Source organism: Budorcas taxicolor, chromosome 2 (genome assembly GCF_023091745.1).
Source record: "Budorcas taxicolor isolate Tak-1 chromosome 2, Takin1.1, whole genome shotgun sequence".
Taxonomy (NCBI): Eukaryota; Metazoa; Chordata; class Mammalia; order Artiodactyla; family Bovidae; genus Budorcas; species Budorcas taxicolor.
In genome coordinates, this window is record NC_068911.1 from 40,268,204 (window position 1) to 40,281,403 (window position 13,200).

At 53.1% G+C, this 13,200-nt stretch overlaps 5 non-coding genes across 5 annotated transcripts; 3 read left to right on the forward strand and 2 right to left on the reverse strand.

The window, feature by feature from the left end:
* Positions 1 to 1,797: 1,797 nt before the first annotated feature.
* Positions 1,798 to 1,869, forward strand: TRNAP-AGG (transfer RNA proline (anticodon AGG)). Its single transcript has one exon. It is a non-coding gene; the product is annotated as a tRNA-Pro (tRNA).
* A 3,159-nt stretch (positions 1,870 to 5,028) lies between these two features.
* On the forward strand, positions 5,029 to 5,101 carry TRNAK-CUU (transfer RNA lysine (anticodon CUU)). The gene has a single exon. It is a non-coding gene; the product is annotated as a tRNA-Lys (tRNA).
* Positions 5,102 to 5,711: 610 nt separating this feature from the next.
* On the reverse strand, positions 5,712 to 5,783 carry TRNAP-AGG (transfer RNA proline (anticodon AGG)). The gene has a single exon. It is a non-coding gene; the product is annotated as a tRNA-Pro (tRNA).
* Positions 5,784 to 8,787: 3,004 nt separating this feature from the next.
* Positions 8,788 to 8,859, reverse strand: TRNAP-UGG (transfer RNA proline (anticodon UGG)). Its single transcript has one exon. It is a non-coding gene; the product is annotated as a tRNA-Pro (tRNA).
* Positions 8,860 to 9,763: 904 nt separating this feature from the next.
* TRNAK-CUU (transfer RNA lysine (anticodon CUU)) lies at positions 9,764 to 9,836 on the forward strand. Its single transcript has one exon. It is a non-coding gene; the product is annotated as a tRNA-Lys (tRNA).
* Positions 9,837 to 13,200: the final 3,364 nt, after the last annotated feature.

The following is a 13,200-nucleotide window of genomic DNA, read 5'->3' on the forward strand; positions in this document are numbered from 1 at the left end:
CAAGTATGGCTCAGAGGAGTCTGGATCATGGCTCCCTCTGCCTATATAATCCGGAATCTAACTCATGATTGAGCTCCTATCTATGTATCACTTCAGCGGTTTAAAATGACCTTAAGGATCAGCCCCTTGCGGCCTCTTCTGATCTATGCACAGCACCACAGAGTCCCAGAGGGGAGGGCTCGTGGGCCCTCCTTTGCCCCTGTTGTAGGGTCCTCGCATCTGTGACTCCAGGGAGCCAATGCTCTGCCCACGACCACCGGTGTCTTGGGACAATCTTGGAAGAATCAGAAACTGATCCTGGGTCCCTCCCAGGATGGTTCGTCTGTTCAGAAGTTCTCTGGGATGGGGGGCACATTGTTTACCATTCCTTCTGAGCTTGGAAAACCCATCCTGGGTGGGATTCTGTTCTTGACCTCTCTCCTCTTCCCCCCAAAGTTCCAGAGTCTAGAAAAGCTGCCGCTACTGAAAAGTCAGAAGGACTAGACTGGGACATTCCAGGGACCCCTTCCCTGCCTCCCTCCCCCCCCGCAGTACCAAGTGACAGCTCTAGCTTTGAAGGTCCATTGGAGGAGATCAGAAATGCTAATACCCAAAGCTGAAGCTCCATTTGCCCCAAACCCGGGCAATAGAAACCTTCTCCAAGACCCAACACACTGTCCCCGCTCCCAGTGGAACCCAGGCCCACGATCCCTGGCTTAAAAGGCCAGCGAGACCCAGCAGGCCCTGAGCCTTCCCCCACAACAAGGCTGAGTCTTCCCATCCTTCCACCCATGGACCCTGCATCAGCCCCTCTTCCAACACCCACTCCAGTCAACCCCAACCCCTCTGTTCTGTCCTACGTCTTCCCTTCCTCTCTCTGCCCCAGGTCAGCACTTGGACCAGCCTCCCTGCCCTTCCAGGTGTGTGTGTCTCTGCTCAAAGGTCATGGTCTCCCCCACTGGGGCTGGTGCCCTCAGAGCTGGCCCCTGCAGAGTTCTCAGCACAGGGCATGGTGCATGGAGTGTGTGGGGTGAGTCAGAATGCACGTGGGGAGGAGGGTCACTGAGGTCACAGAGTCAACAGGGACATGCAAGGGTGGTATCTCAGGTCTGACAAGTCCCAGCAGAATCTAGCCGTGAGCTCTTCTGAATGTTTTAGGGCCTGGGCTTGGGTATACAGGGAAGAGCAGGCCCTCTGCCGAGCTCTGAAGAGGGCAGAGCCTCCAGGGCAGGGGGCCGGGGATGGTGGTGGTGGCAGGTGGCCTGTGGACAAGGCCACCAGCTCAGGGATGGAAGCTCCCGCGGGAGCGCCCTGAGAAAGGCCCAGGCCACATTAGTTGCTTCTCTGGGGTGACCAGTGCACCTGGCCCCTAAGCCTCAGGAGACCCACATTTCTCTGAATATAATTCTCTTCCATGCAGAAGACTGACAGCTGTGTAGCTCGTGGTCTTGTCAGGACCAGAGGAATCCAGGCACTGCGGCTCCAGCTCTGTCCCCAGTCCCCAGGCTTTATTGGCAAAGAGAGGAAAGGACTCTCAAGTTCCTCTGCGGTGGAGGCCTCAGTGATGGTGGCCTGGCGTTGCCGGTCCAGCCAGGACTAGGGGAGGCAGAACGGAGTCCCAGATGCACAGAGTGATCAGGCTCTGGGACCTGGTGCGCACACGGGCGGCGACACTGCACTCTCGTCTTCTAAACGCCAGAGAACTGAACTTACCGGAGGCCTTTGTGAAGCGGCTCGGAAGCGGGTAGCCGTGGCCCTGAGGCTGGACAGGGAAGTGATGTGACGATAATATGGAATGGGCAAAGTAAGAGTTACTGTGGCTCGTTGGTCTAGGGGTATGATTCTCGCTTAGGGTGCGAGAGGTCCCGGGTTCAAATCCCGGACGAGCCCAGCTTTTTATCCCCAGAATTCCCAGTGTACCTATTCCAGGGCCTCCTGTGGACATCAAGTGTGGTCTGATGTACCATCACCCGCCCGCCCCATCCACTCAGCCCGCTAGCCCGAGCGGAAGGGCTAGAGGTCCACAATCTGAGTCCTGAATTTGGGCTCCACATTAAATAGCTTAGCGGGTGGGAATTATGAAGAGAGAGCCCCAGGCACAGCCGGCGGCCACAGCTCCCGCCTGCGACGCCGAACCCTGCGCGCGTCCCTGTGCCGCGCGGCACTGGCAGGTGGTTTTCCCCGGCTGGCCGCCAGGGGGCGCGCCGCGCCAACGCTGCCGCGCGGTGAAGAGCGGCGCTTCCTCCCGGCCCTGGTCTGCGAAGGCTCCCGGGTGCGTTCCGGCCGGGGGAACCTCTGGCAGCCCCGCTGTGCTGCTGCTGTTGTTAATGACCGGTGCGGGGTCGGGCGGAGACGGCAAGGGCACCCCACTCCAGTACCCTTGCCTGGAAAATCCCACGGACGGAGGAGCCTGGTGGGCTGCGGTCCATGGGCTCGCTAAGAGTTGGACAAGACTGAGTGAGCGACTTCGCTTTCCCTTTTCACTTTCATGCATTGAAGAGGGAAATGGCAACCCACTCCTCTTGCCTGGAGAATCCCAGGGACGGGGGAGCCTGGTGCGCTGCCGTCTCTGGGGTCGCACAGAGTCGGACACGACTGAAGCGACTTAGCAGCAGCAGCAGCAGCGGGGTTGGGGAGCCCCCTGGACTACCACCCCCCTTCCCATGGGTGAAAGGAGATAATAGGGAGGCTGGGCAGGACTGCCCCGGGCATCCACCTGAGGAAATGGACCCCTTAACTTCGGCCGAAGTGTCTCCTCACCTCCCCTTTCCCCTCCTGGGACCTGAAACGTCAGGGCCATTGGCCCAGCACCTAGTAGCAGCGTCCCCCCTTCCCCCGCCCTGCATTAATCCAGCTTCTAATGATGGACATTAACGTTCCCCCCGGCCTTCTCTTTGTCCACGCGGGGAGCAGTAGGAGGCGCCCCTCCTGCCTCCTCCAAGGGCCCATCGGCGAAAGCCTAGTGGACAGTATGAGCTCTCACTCCAGCCCAGCAGTGTGGGACCCAGCAGGTCCCATCCTGTGGGAATTGCCCTCACCAGACAGCAACAGGGTGACTCCCTCTTTCCCTACCAGAGGGCGCCTTGTCAGAGAAGGCTGCTAACCCAGAAGATTTAAATGAGATCTAGAGTCTCATAACATAATGCTGAAACTCCAAGATGCAATTGAAAATCACTGATCAAACTGAGAACCAGAAAAATGTCAACTTGAAGGAGAAATGGCAATCAAGAGAAGCTGACTCAGATGTTGGAACCATCAGCCAAGGAAGGTAAAAGTGGTTAAGTAGCCATGTACTAATGCTTCAAGAGCAATTACAAGCCACTTAAAACAAATTTAAAAAGTGAAAGTCTCAAATAAATAGATAAAAAATAACCAACTGAGAAGCTTAGAACTGAAACATACAATAATCAAAATAAAAAACTTAATTGACAGGCAATGGCAGGATCAACAGAAGAATCAGTTGAAGATAGAACAATAGATGTTACCCAATCTCAAGAAAAGAGAAAATAAACTTAAAAAAATAAACCAAGTAACACAGCCTCAAGGCTTGGTGGGGCTTTAACAAAATATATAGTACTGGAGTCTTAAAGACCTAAGAAGAGAAAGATGGGGCTAAACAGTGTTAGAAGAAATAGTAACTAAAAAAAGAAAAAGAGAAATGAAAAAATAAATACAATTTAGAAAGGATGTACTTGCACCTCTCCATTGTTTGATCAAAGAATAAAGTTTTCAAAATAAACCTTACTTTTAAAGTTTTGAAAAAAAAAATGGAGCAGAATCACATAACCCTTCACCCCCCCCCCCACACACACACACACTGGAGCGTCCCCTATCTCTGTGCATATTTGAAACCTGTGTATGACATTGTTCCACCCATAAAAGTTTTTTTCCTTAACTCTACAAATTAAGTCCTCCATTTTAAAATAATCTAATGCCATGTGCACATCCAACAGCATTAAGGATGGCGCCACAGTATTCTATGGTGCTCAGTGCCTGCAGGCTCCTGCTGCCTCCTAACCTCCCTTTGCATTTGGCTGGCTGGTTTCAGGATGCAGGCCAGCTCTGCACATGGGGACTGGTGGAGTCTGAAATCTCAGGGAATCCTCAGATAATTCTCGGAGGCACCCTGTCTCCAGAATTTGGGGTAGCGGGAGGGGGGGAGCAGATAACCTCTGCCCTCACTCCCAGTCCACTGTATATCTGAAGTAGCTTTCTGCTCTAGAGAGGCAAGCTGGGAGGGGGATGTGGCAGGGTAGCCTCATCCTCAACCTACACAGGTCTCACGAGTGCGGAACAAGCATCTGCTTTCTTCCTCCAGGGCCACCTCACTTCTGATTCTGAATCCCAGGAGACTGGCCAAAACAGGAGTGAGCAGGGTAGGTGTCCTGGTGGGTGCCCCGGGGTCTCCAACCCCTTCCAGCAATCCACCACCAGGTCCTTGGTTACAACAATTCAAGATCACCCAAAGGACAGACCGAGAAGGGTTGGGACAAAATAAAACTTTAAATAAAAAAAAGTTTATTTTAGATAATGTGCAGGAAGCATGGATGGTGTTATGTGAATATAGAACCCAGTAGAATCCAGCATGTCTAAGAATTCTTTTCAGTTCACGGGTTTGTTTGTGCAAATGCAGTGGTGGGTCCCTTGCCGTTGCCCGATTTCAGTTGGTCCCCTCGTCCAGGAGTATCGGGATCGCCTTGGGGAGGTCCACGCTCGGTTCTGTGCCAGCTGCAGGGCTCCTGGTGGCTGCTGAACAGCTGTCTGTCTGTCCCTCTGTCAGTGTGGCATCTCACCCCACATGTCCCCCACTCTATCCCAGCCCCACTACTCCCCTCGACTCTCCCCACTTTCCCTGACTCCCCCATCCCCCCCCCCCAAGGCTGCCTTCCTGCTGCGGATTCGGAGAATTCTGGGCAGTCTAAACACACAGAAAGCCCTGAGAGGACTCCACATCCCTGCTGACCCAGGGACGTACCCCACCCAGTCATTTGGGGTGATCCACAGCCAGTCAAGTTCCTGAAGCTTGGCTGGAGTCTTCCCCTCACATGCGCCCAGCTAGCTCAGTCGGTAGAGCATGAGACTCTTAATCTCAGGGTCGTGGGTTCGAGCCCCACGTTGGGCGTCTTTTTGACAGGATCTCTAGGTGTTTAGGAACAAAATGCACCAAAGGTGAAGTCACACAGCCTGTGCCCTTGCACCATGCCACCCTGCCCAAGCCCTCATAAGCCCGAAGTGTCCACTCCTTACAGTGGATCCGCTAACTCACCAGGTTCCTCAACTTCTTTAGCCAAAGGAATCCTACAAATAGATCCATTAAAGATTTGAACCTGGCTTCTAGACCAAACCCACCCACCAGTTTTTCCTTTGGTTTATTTAGGGGAGCAAGCGAGCCAGCTACTATTATCTCTGAATCTGCAGGACAACATGTCCACGGTCATAAAAAGCTCAACTTACACCAGGATGCTCTTCTGGGAGTCAGAGGAGAACCGAGTTCTTCTTTCTACCAGGAGTGGCCCTGTAGATCTGAGCAGCCCAGACCACTGCTCGGAAGGAAGGATGAGGATGACAGCTGAGGTGGGAATAGCCATATCCGGTGAATGTGACAACAGTGAGTCCCCGGAAGGATGAGGATGACAGCTGAGGTGGGAATAGCCATATCCGGTGAATGTGACAACAGTGAGTCCCCGGGACACAGCCTTGAGTCCCCAGGACACAGCCTTTTATTAAAAGCAGGGCTCGTCCGGGATTTGAACCCGGGACCTCTCGCACCCTAAGCGAGAATCATACCCCTAGACCAACGAGCCACATGATGGGAGCCTTCTCCCCTCCTGCTGAACTCAACCTGGCTCTGTCCTCCCTGGTCTGGGACTGTCCCTGTTTCCTCAGTCCATGGATGGTTCCCTTTTCTCCGTGAGTGTCATGAGTGGAAGGATTTGATTCCGTGGACTGGGGTGGGAGTAGGGGTTTGGGGGACATGGGACTTTCCGCATTGCCCCACGCTGAGGCTGCAAGTTGGTGAGTTCCAATGCAGGTTTTGGAGGGTTCGGCTCCTCCCCTATCCTTCTCTGTACAAGGAAAACTGAGGCAATCAGCTCAGCAGAGTGCCCCCAGATCGCCTCTGTCACCAGGCTGAGGCCTGGGCTGCAGAATGAAGCTGGGAGTAGAGTTCGCATCCCGTCCTTGATGTCGCGGGCTCCTAGACACCTCCGGGACTGCCTGGCTCCCCCAGCACCCACTGGAAACACCTGCCGAGGGGTTGCCGGTCTCACAGCTGGTCCAGCCCAGAGAACCACCTCCAGAGTTCCAGACTCGAATCCCAGTGCAGACCGCAGCCAGGAAGGGGCCCCAGCGATGAGTGGGGGTTTAAGTAGGGAGTAAAGGAATAAGGGAGGAAGTTGCTCAGAAAAGATGCCCCAAGATGCTGTTTCCACTGGTGTGACCTGGGTCATGGTGCCTCCCTGTCCACTGAACACACACGGACACTTGACCTCAGTGCCCAGGCCTGTTCTGGCCACTCGCATCCAGCGGGTCTGGGTCCACCACCCACTGCGCCTGCCCCATGATCCATTCTCACAGGCCCAGGACCCACACCTGCTCTGCCAGGCATTCTGTTTCAGCCCTAAAGTGACCAGAAAAAGCAACGGGGCTCCTTGGGGATTTGATGCCAAAAAGCTCCACAGGGAGCTTCCTCTGCAGTGCTCACTTCCTGTTCCCTGGACAGATGACAGTCAGACCCCAGCTGCAGGCAGGACCGAGACTCAGGGCTCTCTGTAGAGGACAGCAGACCTTGGGTGCCCAAGTGGGGAGTGGGTTGAGGCAGGTCGGAGGGAGGGGCACCCCGACACAGAGAGGAGTGGACCTGCTGCTGGAGGCAGTGGTGGTTTCCCTTCAAGGAATGGGAGTCGTGAAAGGTTCTGTCTGTGGGGGAACAAAGTGCTGGCCAAGGAGCCTGGTTACCCTGGTTGACACCCACTAGGCCTCAAAGGCCAGAGAGGCCTCCCTGGACACCCAAATGGGACCCAAGGTTCTGTTCAGGAAATGCACTCACTAGGAGACTTGAGAGTCTGCTGCTGCTGCTGCTAAGTCGCTTCCGTCGTGTCCAACTCTGTGCCACCCCATAGATGGCAGCCCACCAGGCTCCTCCGTCTATGGGATTCTCCAGGCAAGAGTACTGGAGTGGGTTGCCATTTCCTTCTCCAACTTGAGAGTCAGGAGGCATGAAAGGGGCACCGAACATGCAAGACTCCAGGCTTAACCAGAGAAACTGGGGCGATTAAATCAGAGAAGAGGGTCACCAGCCCCCTGCCCCCTCTGCACGTGCTGGGCAGCTCTGGCCCTGTGGCAGCTCGCCTGGCAGGGGCTCTGTGCCTTAATACCCTGGGGAGGCCCGACTCTGGGCCTGCGATCAGAAAGCCGCCTAGACTGGGGGCCCTCAGATTCCAACCAAAGTCTCAGTCCCTTCCTGTATGAGCCATGTCTTTTCTGTATTCTGTTGTTTAGATGTCTGGAGCCTTGCTGACTCTGAAGCAAAGGCCTCTCCCAAGGTTGGTCAATTCTTTTTTCTTTTTTTTTACATTCTAAAATTTTATTTTTGAATTTTTAATTGGAAGATAATAGCTTTACAGTGTTGTGTTGGTTTCTGCCATTCATCAATGTGAATCATCCATAAGTGTATATGTCCCCTCCCTCTTGAACCTTCCTCCCTGGTCAATTGTGCCCAGTTTTTCAGTCGTGTTGGACTCTTTGCGACCCCATGGACTGTAGCCTGCCAGGCTCCTCCGTCCATGGAAATTTTCCAGGCCAGAATATCGGAGTGGGTTCCCATTCCCTACTCCAGGGGATCTTCCAGACCCACCGATCTGGTCAGTTCTTCGATATAGCAAACAATTCCCCTGTCAGCAGGCATTTTTCAAAGGTAAACCAACCAATCCAGGGTCCACAGCCCATGACCACCTGTTTTTATCAAACTCTCACCCTCTGGGCCACAATCCACCTGCAGAATCACCTCAAGGCCAGGAAACAGACAACCAGGGACAGCACCTGTGCCCGCGAGCCCACTGAACTTATTTCAGCCAGCCATTTAAACCTGTCTTCCCTGCCTGACCTGTTTCACCTTCCCTGAAACCACAAGAAAGTGTCCTGCCCACATTTTCCCCGTCCCCTCTCCCCCCACGGAGACGTGCCGCCTCCTCTTGGAAACTGTGATAAGCCATCTTCTCAGTGGCTTGGTCTGTTGGCCTCAGAAAATAATAATAAAACCTACGAAAACACCCCGGTTCTTCTAGGAGGAGAGGAGACCCGGTGTCTGGAGCACCGCCCCCCGGACCCCGGTGGAGGCTGGTGGTCTATTGCGGCCCTATGCTTAGTCTCCTCCGCGGTTTCCTTCCTTGCCTGGGTCATGGAAGCCCCTTTGGGCAGCCCCTCAAACAGGAAAGACATTGAAACGTGGGCTTGTCCTTTACTTGGGTCATAAAATTTGAGTTTATTACCCAAAGTATAAACACACGCCCCACGTCACATCATCACCCAGTCCAGTGACCGTCTGGCACACGGAGCTGGTCTCCCGAGAGCCGAGACTGACCCATCTCGGTCTCCTCCCCCAGCGCCAGACCCAGAGCTCGAGGAGGCCGCCGCCCCTGCGTGCGACCCCAGCGCAGTGATGGCCACCTGGCAGAACAGAACCGAGTGCGGACGATCGGATCGCGGCCGGCGGGAACCACGATTCAGTCGCTCAGGATTCCGTAGAGTTCCGGAGTCTTCAAACCGAAAACTAGCTGGTGTCCAGGGAAAGGGGGAAAAAAAAGAGCTGGGCTCGTCCGGGATTTGAACCCGGGACCTCTCGCACCCAAAGCGAGAATCATACCCCTAGACCAACGAGCCGGCGATACAGTGGCTCCTGGTGCCTGTCCTTGGAGGCCTGAGATCGCGGCTCCGCCCTCGGATCCCGGGCTGATAATCCGCAGCCAGATCCTGGGGATGGTTTTGGTTTCGATTCGAGAAGGAGAGGAGGAGCAGCGCGGCCGGAATCTCGGGGTGAGGGGCTCCCGCGCGCTCGGGCCCCCGGGCCGCGGAGCCAGACCCCCGCCCCTACTCCCCGGCCACGAGGGCCACCCAGTCCGCAGCAGCTAGAGGAGGGGGCAGGTGACAAGGAGGAGCGGGGAGGGACCGTGCGGCCGGGCGAATGTGGTCTCCCATGGTAGACCCCAGGACAGAAATTTCACCCAACATGCGACACAAGGAGAATGAGACTCGGCCACCTCCCAACCGGCCTGTCCGGGGTGACCCTCAAGCTTCTCCGGGTCCCTCCTGGTCTGGGCTCGGCCGCAGGAAACCCTCACGGATCTGGAACCTGATGTAGGGGTCAGAACTGGGGGTGGTGCTCACTTCTCCCCGAAGGGCAGCTGCTCCAAATTTTTGCACGAGCAAGGGATACACATCCCCCCACCCCACCCCCACTCCGCCTTGTCCCGGAGGCGAGGCCATCAAGCCTTCCCGATCGGCTTAATACTGCTGCTGCTGCTGCTGCTGCTAAGTCGCTTCAGTCGTGTCCGACTCTGTGCGACCCCGTCCCTGGGATCCTCCAGGCAAGAATCCTGGAGTGGATTGCCATGCTACCTCTCCTGAAAGGGGCTGAGAGTTTGAAAATGAGAAGTCGCCCGTGATTGAAACCCGGCGCCTCCCACACCTTAACAGAGAGAGGCGGTGTGTGCGGGATTCAGAGTGTCCCTACCAGTTTTAGGTTCAGCGAAGTTCAGGAGAACTGTTAGCTCACCGTTCCCCAAGAGCCCGGCTAGCTCAGTCGGTAGAGCATGAGACTCTTAATCTCAGGGTCGTGGGTTCGAGCCCCACGTTGGGCGCAGCTTTTGCCCCTAGGGCTTTACAGCTAAACAAAAGTGATTTTAGAGAGGGACGCAAAAGTGATTTTAGAGACGACAAGGTCCATATAAACTAATCCTCTTACCACGGGGCTTCCTTCTGAGTTCGAAGTTGCTAGACCAGGGAGACTGGCACACTGAGTCTCAGCAGAGCATCTTGTTTCATTTTCGTTTCATTGTATGTGTTTTGGAATTTAAAAGCTGAAACTTAGTGATCCTTTTCTAGGAACTTAAAAAAATTTTTTTTTATTTGGCTGCAGTAGGTCTTAGTTACGGCTCGCGGGGTCTTCCTCTAGGAATTTTCTTGCAATTCCTGAGATGCCGGCAAGGCCAAGAATTGCCCCCAAAACTAGGACTCGAACCCACTTTCTTATGAGATCAGTCTCGGTTCTACAAACTGAACGACAGCAACAAGCGGAGACTTGGAGATGGATTTTCAGCTAACTCTGGCCCTGCGCGGGGACCTATACGGTGCTCCGTCTGTATCCAGGGGTGATCCCCAGCCAGGAGCCTCGCCTCCTCCCACCCTGTGTGTCCCCACCTGCATCCGCTGCGGCTTTCCTCCCTCCTGGGGGAGATGAGCAGGGAAGGGAGCCCCTCATCTCCTTTATAAAGTAGAAAGAAAGCTGGAAGTCATGGGATACCTCAGTTAGAGGTGAGGTCCCCCGCTCCCCAAGAAGCAGCAGTGAGGATGTGACTTCCTTTCTGAGAGTGAGACAGGGGAGCTGGAAAGTTTAGTGACGCCACTCCTGAGGCTCTCAGGATGTTGGGTCATCTGGGATCTAGGTTCCAAGGTGGGGGTAAGAGGGAGGCAGAAGAGGGCTTGGGGAGGTGCCTGCCAGGTCGTGTCTCTCTTGGTGGCTGGATTGGGGCACCCTACTCATCCAAAAGAGGCGGACCCCACTGTACTCATCAGAGTTCTGTTATAGTCTGTCTTTCTGGGGAAAGTTAGGGAGAGATTATGACTGATTGTAAAGAACTGGCTCCCACAATGAAGCCGGAAAGATAAATTTAAAAACTAGCCCATTTGTCTATCCTGTGTCCTCCTCTCCCTTACAGATGCCTCCTCAGAGTGTTCCCTTCACGAACCGATTACACAAAAATCCCTGTCTCAGCTTTTCTAGGAAATATGTCCTAAAATAGTTGGAAACACTCTAAGAATGAGATTGTTACGGAACCAAACTTGAGTCGGCTCAGCCTCGTGCAGCAAAGCCAATCTACTGATGCTGAGTTGTGGTGAAGGAGTTTATTACAGACTCCAAGCAAGAAGTCCAGGAAGCTAGTGCTCAGAAGGCTCAAACTCCAGAGATGGCTTTCAGGGAAAGGTTTTAAAGACAGCGTGAGGGATGGGAGTCGTGGGGTGGGTGTTCAGCTCATGAACATTGTGGGGAACTAAGATCCCACATGCCGAGCCACACACCCATCACTTCACAAAATAATCTTTTGTGTGTGTGTGTTGAGAACACTTAAGGTCTACATTTAACAATTTCAGGTATACAATAAGGTATTATTAACTATAGTTGCCATGCTGTACATCAGATCGCCACAACTTATTCATCTTATAATTAAAACTTTGTATCCTTATAACAATCTCTTCCCATTACTCCCACCCTCCCACTGGAGGGTTTATTGACTGCTGCCTGGACCCTGGTTTGGTAATGAATTTGGACTTGAGCTCCTTGCCAGCGGAAAATGGGAAACTGGTAACTCCTGACATGCAGCAGCACCGTGATCAAGCCGCCTATCACGTGGTTGATTATGATGAAGTGCCGACAGAAGCAGGTGCCCTGGGGGACCACGTGGCTGCTGCACTTGACTGTTGCAGCAGGTGACCACAAGGACTGTGATGTGGGAAGGCCTCCCCTGGGTGCGCCTGTTTGTTTGAAGAAAGAAAATGACAAGATCAGGCCTTTAAACTTTCAGCCTAAGTCATGCCCAGAGATCCAGGGATATTTTCTGTCAGCCATAAAATAATCGTATAGCTGCAGGGCTGACATTGCTGAAAATGAAACACATAACTGAATAATGTATATTGCAGGGTGACACTGTCAGTTGAGCTCACAGCCTCGAGAGACCTTTTCGGTGAAAGGAAGGGCATTGATTACGAAGGAGTGGAGCCAATGCCTGGGGAAGTTTAGGTGGTCTTGGACTAAGCTAAGATCTTGAACCCCTGAGTCACCTGGAGTCTCCCTTGCCAGTGAAAGCAGACTGTTCTCTGATATCTGGGGAAAGTAGCTTTCCTCTGATGAATATACCATAAAAATCTCACCTGGAGTGGTTGTCTTGCAAGGGGAGGAGAGTTCTCCTCAAGGCCCACACCAGCCAGCCTTGTTACCCTCTAACGCTGGTTGTCCCATAACTACAGTTAGATCAGCACGCTGCAGGAACAAGTACAAAAGGCTGGCCTGGGAGGAACTCATTCATATGCCAAAAGAATGATGCTGGCAGAAAACTAGGGAATGTGTTTGGGAATGGATCTGACGATGTTAGGATAAAGACGATGGGATGTGATTTTTGAATCTAGTGAAGTTATTGCTCTGGGCGTATGTCCCAGCAAGCCTGTGTCTATTTCTTAATTTTTTTTTTTTAGCAGAAAGATCTTTTATTAAATAACAGAGGATAATACACTCCTGAAACATGAGAGCAGGCTGACTGCAAAGGAGTGGCTAAAGCCTGTGTTTAAATGTTATTCATGCAGCTGAGTGTCTCTTGGTTGGTTGGCTAAGCACTGAACTCAGTGGTGGCCTATGTTTAAGGGGATTAGGATTCAAGACTGTCCCTGGCATCATGTAGAGAAAGGAACTCAGACTCTGCAAGTTAGAAGTGCTTCAGCGAGTCTGCCATATTTATGAGCACACCCACCACCCCACCGAGAGGGCCCCGAGGACACTCCCTTCCATAAGGCAGGGAGAGACGTCAGAGAGGGAAACACTGGCAGCTTGGATCGCTCTGTGGTCACTGTTCTCGGCAGGCCACATATGATGGTGGGAGATGCTGCATTGAGATGAAGTTCCTGATTTGAGAAGGGATGACAGGACCCCAGGTGCCTGGGAAAGTAGGAGAAGTAAGCCCAGAGCTGGAGGATCAGAAGACTCTCGTTCATGGTCTTTAAAAGGAAAAAGAGAACTATGTGCATAAATACTATATATATATAGTCGCTTCAGTTATGTACGACTCCTTGTGACCCTATGGACTTTGCTTTTACTTTATTTTTTAAATTTGTATCAGATATGTTATCATACAATTTCTTTTTTTTCATTTCATATATGATATTATACATGTTTCAATGCCATTCTCCCAAATCATCCCACCCTCTCCCTCTCCCACAGAGTCCAAAAGACTGTTC